The sequence below is a fragment of the Mustela putorius genome, unplaced genomic scaffold (genome assembly GCF_011764305.1).
Source record: "Mustela putorius furo isolate JIRA1106 unplaced genomic scaffold, ASM1176430v1.1 tig00000129_pilon_pilon_pilon, whole genome shotgun sequence".
NCBI classification, from domain to species: domain Eukaryota; kingdom Metazoa; phylum Chordata; class Mammalia; order Carnivora; family Mustelidae; genus Mustela; species Mustela putorius.
In genome coordinates this window covers 27,778,570-27,798,164 of record NW_025421290.1, presented here as the reverse complement: position 1 = coordinate 27,798,164, position 19,595 = coordinate 27,778,570, and positions in this window count along the sequence as shown.

Below are 19,595 nucleotides of genomic sequence, written 5' to 3'. Positions count from 1 at the left end.
TTGGTTCTCACAGACATGCCTGGGCACCTGTGGGAGGAAAAAGGAATCATCTTTTCTCAAGCATGTTTTTTTTTTTTAATTTTATTAATTTTTTATTTTTTATAAACATATATCTTTATCCCCAAAGCATGTTTTCATTTGACTCGAAAGCTGGGCAGGACAGAACAGATGACAGCTTCTCTGAACTGAGATCTCCGTGAAGAATGAAACTAGATTCCCTTTAAAATACAGAAAATTCTCAACTTCAAAGGCCTAGTGTTAGCAGAGGATCAGACACTTTCAAGGCAAAGCCCTGGAGATTGTTTTTTAAAAAAGAAAGAAAGAAAGAAAGAAAGAAAGAAAGAAAGAAAGAAATCTTTCTTCCGGGCTGAGCAGACATCCTTGTTTCACAGGTCTCCTAGAAAGTAGAGGGATAACTCTTTCCATGAGGAAGAAAATTACCAACTCATGCAAGTAATTACTATTCAGCCAAATAAAAGGATAACTTTTGTTACTGGTTTCTTCAAATTCCCGTCTTGACTTCCTTCTACAAAGTAGAGTGGTTATTCTTTTTAACCTGCCAGGAGAAAGTACAATGAAAGATTTTTTTTTTATATAAAACTGAAATTCCATATTCAGGAGTAATCTTACCAATATTTCAAAAATGGCACTTGAACAAAAATGAATCCAATTACAAAACTAATTGAAAGCGTTCCTTAACTACAGAAACACCCCCTCCCTCCTCAGTTTCTGTGATATTTATACTTTGAAATTGATTAGATTTGTTTTCCCTCTTCATGTTTTATACCTGAGACTTACTTCCCTACTTGGTTATTAACAACGTGTGGGCAATATGTTTCACATTTTGTTCCAGACAACAAAATGCTCAAAACATACTTAATAATTAAGTAGCTTCCAAAGGTATGATGGCTTTTTATCCAGATTCATGACATTAGGAGTGCTTTTATCCTCATCTCTGAGCAGGAGACTGTTCCTTAGAAGGCAGAGGCTGTCACAAGTGTGTGCTGTAGATAAATAAATTATTATGCTATATTCGATTAGGCCAGAGATACTCACAAAACATAGAGGTGACCCCAGCAGCTATCACAACAACAAAAATGTTTCTTATTTAAGGCTTACAAAATTCCCGTGTTGTTTGGGATGCTGTATTCCAACATGTTTTAGTATTATATAGCCAAAAAAAAAAAAAAAAAAAAAAGGAATGAAGAAAAGAAAAGAGGAGATGCCTGGGTGGCATAGTCAGTTAAGGGTCTAACTTTTGATGTTGGCTCAGGATCAGGAGATCAAGCCCCGTGTTGATCTCTCAGCCTGCTTCCTCTCCCTCTGCCCCTCCCCCAGCTCATGCCTGCACATTCTCTCACTAAAACAAACAAATAAACAAATGTAAACAAATGGTATGAACACACATCTACTTTCTATAGTTCATAGTGTCAGCTACTTATCATCAAAGTATCGTTGTTTAATGACCAACCACAACATCTCTGTGGCCTTCAATAAAACGTCTTTCTTTCCATGTGTCTGAATGGCCATCCAGGAGGTTCTGTTGATCTTGGCTGGGCTCACTTAACTGAAGAGGGTGGACTGGCAGTGGACTGGTCGGTCCTGGTGGGGAAGGCATGGGTAACACAAATCCTCCAGAAGGTTGACCCAGACATAGTCTCGTGATCGAAACTCAAGAGTGAACAGGCAAACCCAATCACACAACAGTTATTCAAGCCTCTGCTGGTGTCACATCAGCTAATACCCTTTTTGCCAAAGAAAGTCACTTGGCTCAACACAGAGCCAAAGGGGCAGGCATATTGCCTTGGCCAAAGTGGGAAACTACCACAGAATCCTATGGTCGGGCCTGTATCTAAGAAGGGGTGATGCATTAGAGTCAATTTTGAAATCTACTACAACCATCATTTGGAGAGAAAGGAATACGATTCTAGCTCTAATCGCTAAGGAAACTAAAGAATCGAAGACTCTGTTTGAGTATTTGAGTACTAGACTATAGACTCAACTAAGATCAACCAATATAATGTAAACTGTGGTTTGTGGCTTAAATCTTTTTGAAAGCTACAAATGGATAATAGGGAAGATGTATGAGGCTAAATGGGAGGAGTATATAAGGATCAAAAAGAACTATACCCATGAATGTGAATAGCACAGAAAGTTTCCTTCAAAAGCATTCTTATTTAAATAGGTTTTATACTGGCAAAATTTCATTGAAAACAAACATCCCTCTGCGCCCTTTTTGCTTCTTAGGTACTCTAGGAAGGTCTCCACCTCAGGTCTTATGTACCCTCAGGTACCTCAGCTTTCAACACACTTTTCCTTTCCTTCATGTTCACATATTCTTTCACTTAAGCGAGACCTCAGCTTGAATATAACCTCCCTACAGAGGCCTTCTCTGAGGACTGTACCAAAGGACACTCCCCTGCCCAATATAATTGAATCCCTCATCCAGCTCAAGTTTCTTTGGTGCTGTTTGCCCTGCTTGACTCTGTTGCTTATACTGTGCATCGTCCTGTCACCCCAACTCACCCCATTCAGTGCAAGGTCTCTCAGAGCAGAAGTGATGTCCAATTACTTCTTGCAAGTTCCAAGTGTTTGGACCAATCCTGGCTGTTCCTCCCAAGTTTTCATAATGAATTGACTGACTGACTACATAAATGATTGTTATCAATTGACAGAAAATGACCTCTCCACCCTACTACCTCTCAGATGGCCATGCTGCTGTTGGAGATATAACTGCACTTCCTTTTTTTCCTGTAAAAAATAATCATCTTTTGTTTCTACTTTTCTTCGGTTAACTCTAGACTCTTCAGATTTGTTTTGTAATTGTTTCTTCTCTTCCATTCACAAGTGTCATAGGAGGTCTCTCCTGGTCCTGGAAGTTAGAACGAAAAGGCCATTACTTAACTCTATGCATCTGTGGTGTACAATTGTGTTGGCAAGGTGATTGTAATAAAATGTGGCGACACTGAATTGTGGGCAACGGAAACGTGGTAAAAATAACTGCTTGCCAAATGAGCTGTTATAGTGCAAGAATGTGACTACATTTTATATAGCATGTTTTATTTTGTAGACATTCAAATTTACAAAATGCAAGATGATGATGTCGTGTTTTCCTCTAAATGCACAGTGTATTTTTTTAAAATAAAACTGCATGTTTGTGTGGGGAAAGATTTACATTTCAAGATAAATTACACTTGGAGATCTAGGTCTATTTAGCCATCTTGGGGATTTATGATATTAGTATATTAAAGGGCTCGGAGAAGTTCCTCAGTAAAGGAACCACTTCACCAAACCCAGAAGTTTCCAAACTAACTTGACCCCAAATCTCTTGATCAATTCATTTCCTTGCTTGCTTCATATGTTGCTCTCTTATGTGTTTGTATTTTACATAGCATTTTACATTCATTGGAATGTATTTTGGGAAAACTTTTCTAACCATATGTGCCATTACTTGTTTAAAACACTAAAGCTTTGTTTAAATTCAAGATGATTTTCTCAAAAGACTTCAAGCCCTCATCATCCATTCCTCTTCAGGGGATTCACAAAACCTTAGACACTGGAGTGAGCAACAGGGTTGAATGTTAGAGCCAGCCTTGAAGTCATCCTCAGAGACAATATTCAAGGTTGGGGCAGCTAATGGAGTGCAGCGAGTGAGAGGTTAAACAGGTGAGCGGTCTGTCCTTGTAAGTCAACGCCCCACCTTTATCTGTTCTGTTCTGTTCTGTTCTGTTCTGGGAGAGGATTTATATACTTCATCAAAGGGCCTCCTCGTCCTCCAGCTTCTGACTGGCTTCCCCAATGGGAGACACTGACAGGATATGGGAGGTAACAATTGGAGTTTGGAGGAGAGTAAAGTTCTGATAGAATAGATCATTGCCAGTGCTTTTGCTAGCACTCCTTTCAGACCCCCTACCTCCTGTCCCCAAAATCCAATGACCACTTTTTCTCTTTTCCCCTTCAACTTGGACTTGCAGTGGTCCTAGGTTTTCTAATCCCTGGTGTTCACTATCTCTCCTCAGCTTACCTAACACTGACTATACCATTGACAAGTTTTGTTTTGTTTTATCAAACCTTCCTCAATCCTTAGAGCGTGTGTACCTTCTCCTTCCTGTTGGGACTCTGAAACAACTGACTAGCATAAGATCTCAGAGCTAGATAGCAGGGGGAGCTAGAATTTAAGCCCAAGTTGTCTGATCAAATCTCTGTTCTTTTTATCACTGCTCAAAATTCCATGCAGGCGGAGGATAAATAATGGGTGCTTTGGTCAATTCTAAGTTTCCATGTTTTAATTTAAATAATGTTAACGATCACAAATAGTTCCAACAATGAATTTATTGAGTGCTTACTGAGTACCAAACACCATTCTAAGTCTTTTATAAATATTAACTGCTTTAAACCTCACCATGAGTCAATGAAGGAGATGCTATTGTTGACTCTTTTTTGTGAGTGTGGGAAATAAAGCCAGGTTGAATTACTGCTCAATATCATACCACCAGTAAAGGGGATATGAACTCAGGCAGCCTGAACCAAGAGACTGAATTTTCTAACCTCTATCGTAATATTGCTCTTAGCACAATGGTGACCCATAGCAATGTCAGGTTATTAGTATGCACATTTTACACTATGATACCCACTTCCTTCTTCCTCCAAGGTCCACTGTGTAATCAAGTAATCAACATTTTTAATCAATGCTATGTATCTTTCACTATGAGAAGCAAATAAAGAACAGACTGAAGTTTCCCTAGTCGATTAAGAAATACAAACCACTTGAGAAGAAATGATGAATGTACAGAAAAGTTGGAGCACAAGAGAAAATATATCCATGTTATTTTAAAATTTTATAAAATGATTTGAACAGAATTTTAGCCCTGATCTTAGGTAAAGATGTCAAAAAGTACTCATTACTAAATGACATTTAGGCACTTGAATATTTTTGCCACCTGTCATCTTGCTTCCTATCACCTGTATAAATGGCATTTATCTCTGTTGACATCCTGATTATAATGTTATCACTGCTTTTCAGTTATTTCTACTAACCCTTGACAGGTTTCTTTATTCACATGCCATTCATTTGACATTTATTTGCTTTCCTTAATTTGTGTTTAAATATGAATTTCTAAAATCTCACTTGATTATATGTTGCTGCTTAGCTGATATCACTGATTACCTTTGAGAGTAGTCTCAATAGAAAGTAGCTAGTGATATTCATTCACCTTTTTAATAGTTTCTGATGGAAATTTAAACAATAGATAAAGTCCTGGAAAATCATTTTCAAATTGAAAAGTTGATGGTATCAGTTATGGGATTGGGAGGGAGACAAACCATAAGTGACTCTTAATCTCACAAAACAAACTGAGGGTTGCTGGGGGGAGGGGGGTTGGGAGAAGGGGCGTGGGGTTATGGACATTGGGGAGGGTATGTGCTTTGGTGAGTGCTGTGAAGTGTGTAAACCTGGTGATTCACAGACCTGTACCCCTGGGGATAAAAATATATGTTTATATAAAAAAAATTAAAATACTGACAAATTCATGAATATAGATTAAAAAAAAAAGTTGATGGTATCAGAATCAATAGCTAAACTTCCTCCATCTAAATGCACATGTATCATCATCGTATCTTGACTTCTGGAATTCTGACATGTGGGAGAAGTTAAGGGACCAAGTGTATCTTTTCACGAAAAGCATTCCTGCAGGATCCTTTTTATGGCAAGAGAATAATCTGGCTAGTCAAAGAATAAAGGAGAAGGGAGAATGAAGAATGATGGGAGCAAGACTGAACTTAGAAATGGAATTACTGTTGGGAGAAAAGGGTACCAAGCCTCAATCCGGATAGCATCTGATACCAAACTGGTAAGTACACAGGTGTCCCCTTGAATACGTTCAATGAATTGTCATAAAGAACAAATAAGAAAATGTACTGAGCAGTATATCTGACATGGAGCACATGCCCTATGAATCTAAGTATTATCACTGTAAAAATTCTTCAGTAGCAATGTAAATCCTAGAAAATATCATTAAAAAATGTGAGTTTGAACCATATGAAATAGCCATTCTTTAAGTGAAAAATGACCAACTATAGGCAGTTCCACGAATATTCCACCTAGTATTCTTTGATTCAGTTAACAAGTAGATTGCTATAATTGTAATTATTGGTGTCCAGGCTAACAATAATAATTATTAGAATAAGAAACCTCTCTCAGTAATGAGAAGTAATGAATTCTTTCTTGGATATTTGGTTCCCCTTGTTATAATACTCGGCCTCACAAAAATAAAAAACCCTATAGTTGGTAGGAGTAAAAGAGAAGATGTTACTGGTGTTCATTATTGTAAGAAAGGTCACTTTTCTGGAAAGCAACCTAACAACACGTATTAAATTTTTTTAATGTAAATATACCTCACCCTAGAAATCTATTCATAGAAATAAAAGTACCAGTACGTAAGTATATATGTACCAGGAAGTTTGTTGGTAGTGACCATAAAATCTGCAAACAAAATACATACTCTTTTTAAGATTTTTTAAGATTCCTTTTTTTTTTTTTTTTAGATTTTATTTAATTTATTTGAGAGAGGGAGAGCACAAGCAAATGCAGGGACAGAAAAAGAAGCAGACTCTCTGCTCTGGGGAGCCTGATGTAGGGCTGTATCCCAGGACCCTGAGGTCATGTCCTTAGCAGAAGGCAGATGCTTAACCAACTGAGCCATCCAGGCACCCCAAAATACATACTCTTTACTAGGGGAATGCATCAATAAATTATGATGTGTTCATGCCAGAAAGTATTTTTGTACATCCACTAAAAATGAAGAATTAGAAATAAGCATGTAAAATTGAAGGGCTTTCTGAAAAAAATAAGAAAGGCAAAATATAATAATAAGTTTGTTGTATGGTGGCTTTTTGTAAAATAATGATCTGATTTTCATGCACATGTTCTGTGTTCATATGAGAGCCTAAAGAAAAATGTACAAGGAGACATTCAAGAGAATTACAGGATGGAAGAATAATGTGGCTAAAGGAGAAGTAATGGAAAATTGTAAACCCAATAATTCAAGAGAGAATTTTTTTTGTACTATTATACTATAGTATATATACTATACTATACAGGAGAAAATGTTTAAAGATTGCATCAAAACTTTGCAGAGCGTGGGTGCCTGGGTCGCTCACTTGGCTGGGTATCTGCCTTCGGCTTGGGTCATGATCCCAGGGACCTGGGATGGAGCCCCTCCTTAGGCTCCCTCCTCAGTGGGGAGCCTGCTTCTCCCTCTTCCTCTGCATGCTGCTCCCCTTGCTTGTGTCTTGCCCCAAATAAATAAAATATTTTTAAAAGAACTTAACAGGCTGAATGCATGACCCCAATTAAATACTTGTATAAAATTAGAGGTAAGGTCATTTTATTTAAGTTTAAAAATACAAAATTTAAGGTCTAAAAGGATATCATCGCTGATGAGCTGAAGTCTGTTAAGATTCATACTCTCATATTAGAGGATAAGCCCATTTCTCCAATGTTGAATTATTGTCCATTCTAGTGATAGAAGAGAACTATCTTGAAAAAGAATTTATATCCATTCATAATCCATTCTAATGTTATAATCTAATATGAATGTCCACTCGAGTGGTTTGGCCCATTCTTGTACTTATATAAAAGAATTATTTTGAAAAAAAACTTATATCCAATCACAGTTAGCCACAGTCTTGGTTAAATAATCAACCATACTGGGTTTTGATAAACAAATAGCTTTCCCCAAAACTAGCCTCTAAAGACTGTTGAATGTTGGAGAAAATAAACTCACATAGAAGGTATGATAATCATTACATTTCTTCCAAATTAGTCACTCTGTATTTCATGTCCTCAATGATTTCTGTTTTAAAAAATAGATCCAACTTTGTCTGAAAATGTAGACTTTAATGAATTGTGTATTATGAAGAAGATTCTAGCTTATAATATAATCAACAATGTGAAATTTATCAATAAAAAATTCTGAGATTTTGCCATTGATCAGAGAAACAGCCTTCCCAGAAACACATGGCATATGTAATATGTATTTAAAGGGGAAAAAAATAAAACAAAACAAAAACAAAAAAACCTACCAGAGGTAATTAGCAGAATCTTTTGATATCATGCTTGGCTGAAAATTTCCCTACATTGTAAAATCTTAGCATAATTGCAAACCTCACACCTCTGCCAGCACATAATAAGTGTTATTATAACATATAATAAATCCCTAAAATGCCATATTCACATATGTAGTATTTTACTGAGAAACCGGTCATATTTATGATCGAGCTTTTTTCCAAGGGTATGTGAGGAAACAGGCAAGTCTTCTCTCAGATGAGTTGCATTAGTTGGTGCATGGCTGAGGATGCATATGCTTCAGAGATCTCTGGTTGTTTAAGTTATCCTCATTTCAACACAATAGTTCAAGTCTAATTAATAGCTGGTTTCTATAATTATAAGTAGTCCCTTCCCCCAAAGAAAAAGCTGTAAAATGGCTTTCAGCTTGTGAACTAATGTGTTAACAATTTATGACATGCCACATGTAACAATAAACAGAATTACTTCTTCTTGGGTTTTTCTCATCATGTCTTAAGACTGGTTGTTGAGGGACAATTTTCCATGCAGCCGTCACATGGTCATGTGTCTTGTAAAGCAGGGCACCCACTGCCCTATTTTCTGCTCCCACTATCCAGGAACATTTGTTTAGTGAGGACAGAGATGGGGTCTCCCCATGAACACATAATAAGCCTGCTTAAATCCAATCTAATGAATATAGTGTATCACTCAAGAACACAGGGAAACACGCTTTCTGTCCATTGCGAAAGATGAAGTGTCCCTAAACGAGAGGCTCTTTTCCTGAAATGCCATCCTCTGTACATGTGGGTATCGTGTGCTTCCTCTTCACGGCACCTGGTGGGAACGGGTCTTGAGAGACCAATACAAAAATACTCATGCTCTGGGGTGCCTGGGTGGTGCTGTCAGTTAAGCGATGGACTCTTGGTTCTGTCTCAGGTTGCCATCTCAGGGTTGTGAGATTGTGCCCTGGCTTGGCCTCATTGTCAGTGGGGAGTCTGCTTGAGATTCTCTCTCTCTCTCTTTCTCCCTGTGCTCCTCCCCCTGCTTCCTCTTTCACTCGCTCTCTAAAATAAAAAAAATAAATATTAAAAAACCATAAAATACGCATGCTCTGACTTGTTGAGGAATTACCTGTCTTCTACACAATCACAAAACTATGGAAGCCTAATGAGTTTCCTTGAAGGTAGGGTAAATTCCAGGTACTTCACAGTTTTTGATGTGGATGTTGTTTTCCAGACTATTAGAAAAAAAAAAAAAAGGAAAGAAAAATAGGCCTGCATCATTCAGGTGTAACCTCTATCAGTGTATGTCTGGCGAATTTAAGAGTCTATACCAGATAAGCTCATGGATACTGATAATACATATTCTCACATTCTCTAATCCATGGCTTTCCAAATCTTAGATATTTATGCTTTTAGCCATTTATGATAATGGGAAACATTATCATGAAATGATCTGATGGTATGATGAAAGGAAACATCATACTAAGTTTATTAAGTTCAAAAGCCGGTATCAATTAGCATACATAGGCCATAAGCCTGAATGTGTTGGGTATAACACCAGGCACACTGGGACTGGGATGCCTCAGAGAAATACAGAATAACTCCACTCCCCTAGGTAACTTCTCATACAGAAGAGCCCCTTCTGGGGTAAGGAAAGCAAAGTTGCTTCCTTTCCAAATGCTGATTTGGAGTTAGTAAGAATAGGCATATTCACCCAAAGCAGCCTCCTGTAAAACATTAACTTCTTAGAGAAAGAGGGACCTTGTTCATTTCTATACCTCATTGCTGAGCACCAGGAAGTAGGAGCTGAATAAGTACAAATTTAATAGATGAACAGTCAAATGAAACCACCAAATCATCAAAATTATGTGCAAGACGAGCAGGAGGAAAAATGACGGGGCTGTTCTTCTTGTTGATGAATGGGACTACTGGAGCAAAACAGAGGACGAATGAGAGGATGCTATGGTGTGATGTGGTGGGGGCAGGAGGGCGGGGGCAGGCAGAAATAGCAGGTGCAGCTCGGAGAGATGCAGTGGCTGCCAGTGGTGAGCTGTTTCTCCTTCTACTCCCCCATCTCTCCAGGAGCATACACACCGTTTCACATCATTTCTGTTTCTCAGAAAGTCATTTCACTCTTGGCCTCTGTGACATCGCCTGCACTTGGTTCTCCTACTTTCCTGTCTTCTTGTATCCCTTTAGGTTGACTCCTCTTCCTTTCACAATCTAAATACTGGCAAACCAGACGCCCTCAGTTCCCATTACATACTCCTTTCTCTAACCTTTCCCTCTTGGAGAGCTCATCCGTTTCCTTGACATCCACACCTCTGCTAGAAAGAATGCCCAAGCTTCCTGCAGACACATCCGTCTACTTCCTGGGTGTTCTCTACAGAAGTCTTTTGATAACGTCTCAAAGCCAGCATGTACATAATTGACTTTTCTTATCTTCAACACATCCATCCCCTTAAATTACTCCTGCTTCCCTATTTCTACAAAATGATAACATGATTCTCCAGGTACCAGATTCAACACCATTTTTGATAAAGTCATCTCATTTTTTCCTAGTGACTGCTGAGTTTTATCCAATCTAACTTTATTCGGTCTTCCTCTATCCATTGCTTTCTCACAAATGATACTCCTCTAGATCCTCACAGTCTGACACCAGAGCTACATGTGACTGCTAAACACTTAAAATGTGGTGATTAGGCTGAGGAATTGAATTTTTAATTTTATTTTATTATAATTAATTTAAATATAAACAAGAGTGGAAAATGTGTCATTAATTTTATACTGATTACTTAAGAAGTGATAATATTGTAGATTTCTGTGTTAGAACACATTTTTAAGTTATTTTTCTATTTCTTTTTACCTTTTTAAATGTGGTTATGAGAAAATTTAAAATTATATGTATGGCTTATGTTAGATTTCTACCAGGCAGCGTTGGCTTAGACCATAGCAAGTGTGAGCAGAGTGGGGTTAACTGATTTTGAAGACCTACTGTGTGCCAGACTGCATGACAAATATTCTATAATTTGGATCACATAAATTCAAAATATTTCTAACCAGTAAGTAATAACGTCCCCCAATTTTACAATGAAAAACCAAGCAGGACAAGGAGAGCCAGTGTGTCACGTAAGGTCATAAGGTCAATAGGCATAGAGGAAGTCTTCAGATTCAGATCTACTAACGTGGACTCAGGGCATTTCTCCTTGGCCCCACTGTGTGTAACTTAAAGAGCTTTGGTAAAGATTGTACAAGCTCTAGGGGAAACCGTCAGAAAAAACTGTGTTTCCTGGAGTCTCACAGTTGTGTCATGTGATTGTCAAACCAGCCAGCAACAGCTGCTTTGGCATCTATGCTCATGATACATCCCATGACACTCTCCATCCTTGTGCTACTCCCATGCCTGTGTGATCTGACCCAGCTGTACAAACCCGGAGCTGTCTACCACCCGGGCTGGAGGGAAGTGACTCAAGACTGGATCACAGATGCAAGCCCAGAGGTCTGGCTGAGCCTGCCTTTGCTGACCGCTCCCCAGGCATGCAGTTTTCTGGCTCCATCCATCTTCTACTTTGGAGGAAACAGATCATGGGGGGTGATGCCATTCTCCTGACATAGGGCCCACTACCTTTGTGCTTTCAGCTAAAAATCAGCTCAAGTGAAATGCCTTTATGACCCACTGCAAGGATAATTCAATCTATGCTTGGCAAACAGAAGCTGAGGCCAGTTTGACAGGTAGATAACCCTCTCCATAATGTGTTTGTAGAATTTTACATAACGACTGCCTTTTGGAAGCAGCTCCTCATCAGGTTCTCATAAGTTATGCTAAATTCTTCCATTTAAGATGCATGCTTTCTAGACTTTTCCATCTGATAGTACAAATTAAAATTCAAGGAGCCCTGGTAATCATTTTCAGGCTAATGCTTTAACAAGATTGCTGTGAAAGTAAAGTCTCATAGAAATGTGACATTGGATATTCCGTTGTGATAATAAATAACAAAAGAAATATATTGATAATGACCAGCATTTTCATTTCAGTTTCATTTCTCATGACCACTTATCAAGGGTTTTATGTTATGCATTTCCTTTGATCTGCTCAATTATCCTACATTATGCATATGATTATCGCCCAGTTTTAAAGAGGTGAAAAATATGTCATTAAGCAATTTGCTCAAAGTCATACTTTTCAAATGGCATAGCCAAAACCCAAATCATCACAATTACAATACCCTTTTATGCATTACAATAAAAGTAGTAGACACGTTATTCTCATAGATCATCTGAAAACACTGACAAATATTTTGCAAACTCAGATTCATTTTTTGTTTGCTGTTTTACCAGTTAATCATTTTGCTTTTGATGTCTTTTTTTCCTAATTCAAGGGGAAAAAAGCCCTATTTTTCAATGTACTCATTTACTTGTCAGTACTTTAACATTTAGTAAGGTCTTCCTCTCTGTAAGACATTCTGCAGGAAAAATGAGAAAGGATTGTGACAATACTATCTCTTCCTTTAGAGAATTCCAGTCTAGCTGTACAGAGGAAATAAACTTATATCTGTATGACTCTAGGACACATACCTGACAACTCTCTTATCTCAAAGTTCCAAGAGCTTAAATATAATCTCAGTGCTAATGACTCCAAATGACTCCCATCCAGCACTGGGCCCTTTATAGAAGACCAGACTGATCTATGCAAGCACCTGCCTGCTCCCTGTGCTTACACACCCAAAAACTATCACAAACTAATGTGGTCAAAACAGAACTCCTCTTACCATGCATTACTTTCCATGCATATTCACTCTGCAACATTGTGGCTTTTCTAGTCTCCACAGTCTCTAGAAAGACTCATGCCCTCACCTACTTGCCTTCACCAAAATCACAGAAGCATCATTGAATGCTCTTTATTTCTTACCTCTGGTGACCAAACCCATCAGCAACTCCTGCCTGCTTTACCTGCAAACTGCATCCCTGACCCATCTGCTCCCCGGCTCCCATCCTAATATCCTCCTCCAAACTACCATCATCTCTTGTCTAAACTGCTGAACTAGACTTCTAACTCTTCTAGCTTTCATGTTCATAGACCTGTAAGATGGAGGTCCAATTGACCTTCAGTAGAAATAAGCAGATTTCAGTGTACAATGTGAAGGCTTCTCATAAATGTTAACTCTCATCCCACTCAAGATATCAACTATTGTTTTTATACCCTTCATGATCCTTTCTAGTCCATTTCCAGCTCCCTCGTAAACAACTGCTATTCTGGTAATTCTCAATATAGATTCATTTCCTGCCTTTGGAGTGTATACATAACATAGAGTATATACTCTTCTATATCAATGTACAGATTTCTTTCACTTGATAATGTTTATGACAGTCATTCATGCTTAACATGTATTGAAAGCAGATTCCTTCTTATTGTTCAGTAGAATTCCATTGTGTAAATAAATAGCAATTTGTACATTCAGTCTATCAATGAGTATTGAGTTTTTTCTGGTTTTATGCTATTTTGCCTAAAGCTACAGTGAAAATCTAGTTAAAAATCTAAGTATAGGTATATTTTTAAAAATATTTTATTTATTTGACAGAGAGAGAGAGAGAGAGAGAGAGAGATCACAAGCAGGCAGAGAAGCAGGAAGAGAGAAAAAAGGAAACAGGCTCCCTGCAGAGCAGAGAGCCCAATGCAAGGCTCGATCCCAGGACCCTGGAACCATGATTTGAGCTGAAGCCAGAGCCATCCAGGCACTCCTACGTATGTGTTTTTATTTCTTTGGGGTAACTGTCTAGGACTAGAAATGCTAGGTCATCTGGTGAGGATGTATTTAACTCTATAAGCAACTGCCAAACATTTTTCTAAAGTGGTCCTACCTCACCAACAATTTGTGAGAATTCCAGTTGCTCCACATCTTCTACAAAAACTTAATGATGTTAGCTTTTAACTTTAGCCATTCGAAAGGCTAAAGAAGTGGCTAGTAGAGTAGCTTTTCATTGTGATACACACACACACACCCTATTGGTTTTACCTAGAAAATCCTAGCTAATAAACTTTTCCAGATAGAATCCCCTCTCAGTCCACATCAGCAAACACAGCTTATTACATGACTCATTTTATTACTTTATTGCCTTTTCTTCATAGAACCTCTTACAGCCAGAGGCTACCTTATACTTTATATTTTTACTTATTTATTACCTGTTCCTCCCAACATATATTATAATAGATTCTTCATGAAAGAAAATATTTTTTTCAATTATGTTATCTATAGTACCAATAACAGTACCCTGCATATACATTTGTTCAGTAAATTAAACTATATAACTAATGAAAGAAAAAGTGGCTGGTAATATTTATTATGAAAGGAAAACCCAACAAGTATAAGGGAGGTTTTATTCCTAAAACAGTTACCCAAGTTGTAACAAGGCTTCACCTTCTGCAGAAGCCTCTTTAAGTATCCTTGTTCTGTTTTTTCTCCTATATAGGTACATGGCAAACAAAGTATTGAAATTGACAGACATTGTTGTTACTTAGTATCACATCTCAATACTAATTTGGCATCCAGGAATAGCCACTCTATCTCATTTAGGTAAAGCATTCAATTTTGATCAGCATGACGTCATTGTTTCCACTGAATCTCTGAGAAAGGCTATATATTTCTTTACTCATCAATTCACAAAACTTCCCTTCTTTATGGGAACTATTATGGAGATTATATCAAAGACTACTTCACACTGCCTGACTCCAGACCTGACATAGTAAGAGAAATCAAACGTCAAAACTCAAAAACGAATGTAAAATTTCTATCTTCCAATGCACAGAAGCATCTTGTTCTAGCTTCATAAATGAAATGAGGAGCACTGAGTTTATAATCTAATCAACAATTACATCTTTAGACTGCAAGGAAGTTCTTTGTTGCATCGATGTTAAGATTACTTCTTCGTAACGTTCATCTGTTGGTGCTGGCTCTGCTAACAGGAACAGCACAGATGGTATCTCTTCATGTACATTATCACTTCTCAGTTATATGAAGCCAACAAACCTCCCTCCTCTTGGTCTACCATCCCCTCCCTCCACCATAACTTTGCCAAGATCCTTCAAGAGATCCAAAGAGTACATATACTCTGAACTCTTCACCTTCCCAGTTGCTTTCTTTCTAGATGTTTTCAGTGTGATGACTGACATTTAAACTATGCCCGTTTGAAATCTGACCACAAAACAGAACATATTTACTTCAACTAATCACTAAAACTATGACCACCCTTATACAGAGAGAAAGGAAGGTTTCCTTTACATTAAACATAAGGGAATATCAGGAACCACATAAGTGGCTTATTTAACTCATGAACTCTGACCGTGCCCTACAAAGTGACTTGTTTTGTTTGTGTGTGTGTTTGTTTGTTTGTTTTATAACCTTCAGAAACCAAATATTCCCAAACACGATGCAAACAATCCAAGAAAACCATCTCTGTTATTGCACTAGTAGATTGATGTCTAATGATGCTTATTTGAAGTGGAGAATATACATAAAGCAGCCAGGGTTCTGAGCCGACTGACTGCACAGATAGGAAAAATGTAGCTACTCCTTACAGGTCTTTTAATATGTATTTATTTTACTATTTTTTTAAATTGGGACTTGGGGGACAAATCAATGTTTCCATCAAAGAGAAAGTGCCTTTTAAGTGCACAACATTTTTCAGGAGCTCCTTCCAACACTAGCATAGATGACATTACCAGAAGAGGGATTGTATAACTAACACGGATCATTATCTGTTGTTGGGATTTCTTTTCAGTGAACAAGCAATTAGTCTGTCAAAGATGGAACTGAGTTCCTAAAACGAATGTCTAAAAGATGCCTACAACTCCTCGCCATGTTCCTGAGAAAAAGAAAGATTGGTTTTCATGCAGAAGTGAGATTTTGACTGCTTTTTCCCATGAGAAAAAAATTACTAGTCCTCAGAAATTTTTTCATATCTGCCTGATTTGTATCCAGTCTTGTTTCGCACATTTTAAAGCAATTCTATGCATGCTTATTTCTCCTGTTATCTGTATGTTTTCTTGCAGGATTACAATGGTTTTACCATTATTCATCTTTTTCCAAACATACGACAGGCAAAAAGCATTGATGGGCAGTGAAGTAAATATTATATAAGATGATATGACATATTCTACAACAGAGGCTCTGGTCACTCTCACCATTAATTTTAAGATCAACTGCATTAAAGTGATTAAATTTGCCCCTGACCTACAAGGAAGGGCTGAAAGGAGATACCTATAAAAAGAACGAAACAGTTCTGCCTTCTCAGTTAGCAGCAAAGGTTGTCTGCACTAAATTGAATCTAACTCCGGATAAAACTAATCAGATTTTTTTTTTTTTTTCAGATTAGCAGTTCATTGGGTAAACAGACAAAAGGTTACCCTTAAGATAAATGGTCTTAATATCAAATCCAGAACATGGTAAACCCGATCTGTTGCCTTCACCCCCACTAAAAGCATCACAAATCACCTATGGATTTTTTAAAAAAGAAAAATGAGGAGCTATAAGTTTACTACCTCAGAACTAAAATTTTAAATGAGTTTTGGGAAACACTTCGGGTTAATTTTTCACAATAATGATGTATCCATTGAAAAATGGTCTTCTAATGTTATGAATAGATTCAGCAAGTATTCATTTGCCTGACACAATAAAATTCTTTTTTAAAAGTCTGTTTTCTTAAACTTTTGACTAAAAATAGAAAGCTCGTATTGGCAAATTCACAGGGCTTTATTTCTCTCTTGAAATTTTTAAAATCAAATTTTGTTTTTACACTTAAATTTAAATTTGCTTTTGTTGATTTTATCTTTCCTAATTGTTTTTTCTCTCTGAACTGGTAAACAGAAAACTAATTTGACACATATCCTTTCACATGTTTATATTATACATATAATTATATTATACATACATCTATAATAAACACTATATACTGTACTGTTTGGCCTGATTTTAAAATTGTATTTAAGAAGGGGTACCTGGTGGCTTAGTCATTTAAGCAGCTGGTGATGATCTCCAGGTCCTGGGATCAAGCCCTCCATGGAGCTCCTTGCTCAGAAGGCAGTCTGTTTCTCTCTCTCCCTCTGCACTTCCTCCTGCTTGTGTTTGCTCTTCCTCTCTCTCTCAAATAAATAAATAAAATCCGTTTTTAAAAATTTTATGTAAGAGGCAACATATTATAGATACCTCCTTTTCCACTATAACAGAATGCCAAAGAATGAATGGCTTATAAAATTTATTTTATTTTTTAGAGGTGACATAACATAACATTTGTATCTCCACTCTCAATATTTTAATGAATGTAACACGAAGAAATGTATTTCTCGCAGTTCTAGAGAGTGTGAAGTCCAAAATCAAAGCACTTAGAGTTACAGACTGATGAGAACCCAAGGGTCCACTTGCTTGTTCGGTCATCTTCTTTCTATGTCCTTGCAAGATGGAAGCGACTAGAGAGCAATCTAGGGTCCCTTTTTCAAGGGCACTAATCTTATTCATGAGGGCTTCACCCTCATGAGCTAATCATCTCCCAAAGGACTCAATTCCTAATATCGCATTGGGAATTAGGATCTGAACATATGAATTTTGAGGGAGAGACACAAACATTCAGCCTGCAATTAATGCCCTTCTACAATTTACTTCTTTAACTTTGTATTATACTTGAAACTTCAAGATTCACTGTAAACATTTTAAGTGCTGCATAAATTCTAACTCAAAAGATAACAAATTTTTTATCCATTCTGACATTGATGAATGTTTTAGGATTTTCCCCCCAAATTTCCCCTTCTGCAAAAAAAGTTCTAATAATATCCTTATATATCTAGCCTGATTCATACGTGATATGCAAGATTTTCTCAAAGTCATTGAATATCTGGGGATGCTAAAATGTTTTCAGGGAGTCCATAAAATAAAGGTCTTTATATATTAGTAAGTAGACATTATTTGACTTTTCACTTTCCTGCTCTTAGGAGTGTACAAATGAGTTGTTGAGAGGCTACTGACATTATTCTGATGTGCTTGTGTTTTCAATATTTCATAATTTTGATTTCTACTACGATAAATAATATTATATAAAACTTACATTAGGAGAAGTAAGGGGAAAATGAAGGGGGGATTGAAGTGGAAGATGAACCATGACAGACCATGGACATGGGGAAATAAACTGAGGGTTTTAGAGGGGAGAGGGGTGGGGAATAAGTAAGCCTGATGATGGGTATTGAGGAGGGCACATATTGCATGGAGCACTGGGTGTTATATGAAACAATAAATCATGGAACACTCCATCGAAAACTAATGATGTACTATATAGTGACTAACATAACATAATCCAAAAAATTTACATAAATGAAAGGTTTTTGGTAGACTCAATTTTTAAGAGTTTAAAGTAGTCCTGGGACCAAAAATTTTAGAACTATTGAGAGAAGCTATATATACTTAGAAATATCCAGAAGCAAAAGGTTTATGATACTGATAAAATGCCCTGCAAAGTATTTGTACTACCTTTGCATTCCCATAAAGAATACACCTTAGCTTCCTTTATTGTAAAACCGATTGATTTTTCTGGCAATGATAAGAGAAAATAATGTCTCAAAGTTTTGGTTGTTTGGCATTTTTCTGAATATAACGCTAAAGGTAAGTTACGTTCATTTAAACTAATAGAGTAGCAGAGTTCGGCACTCTCATGACTCTGACATGCGTGGTTTCAGTTGTATATAATGTCAGGACGAGAAGGAGGTAGAGAGAACAGGTTCCGTAGCTGATGAGCACTTGGAAATGGAAGATCATCCGAACCTCAGTCCTCAGTCTGCTGTCTTACTACTTTACAGACTCCTGTCAATCACTGAGGTACACATTAGGTGAGTGAGAGGAAACCAGAACACTTGTTCATAGCTGAGGTTTTTTTTTTTCTTTTTTTTTTAAAAGGAAATTACTTACTGTATTTTTATGGCAGGAGGGAAAAAGTGTTAAAACGGTTTCTAATGAAGTCAGATATTTAAATGATGAATGACTAATGTGTTTTGTAGAAACAAAAATAAACCAATAAATGATAAAAAAAAAACATATTTTTAAACTGTTTAAATAGTTCAGGGAAAAACAAAATAATATAATATTAGTATCTCCACTGCCCATATTTAATGAATGTAATACTGTCACATCTACTTTACTTTGCTAAGAAATGTAAAAACTTTTTTTTTTTTTTTTTTACAAAAAAGTATAAAGTACAAAAGTACTTTTCTGGAAAAGATGTGCTACCTTTTTAACCTTGCTTTGAAACATTTCAGTAAATAGATATAAACAATATATATAGTCTTAGTTTGTGTGTTTTTAAATTTACATAAATGACATTATTTTGTTATGATATTCAGCAACTTTTTTCTTCTACTCATTACTGTTTTTATGATATATTCATGTTGATTTAAGCAGAAGTTTACTATTCTGATACCAACTCCAAAGGTTTCTATAGAGATAGTATACCGCAGTCTATATTTTTATTTTTACTTTTCTATTGATAGCCAT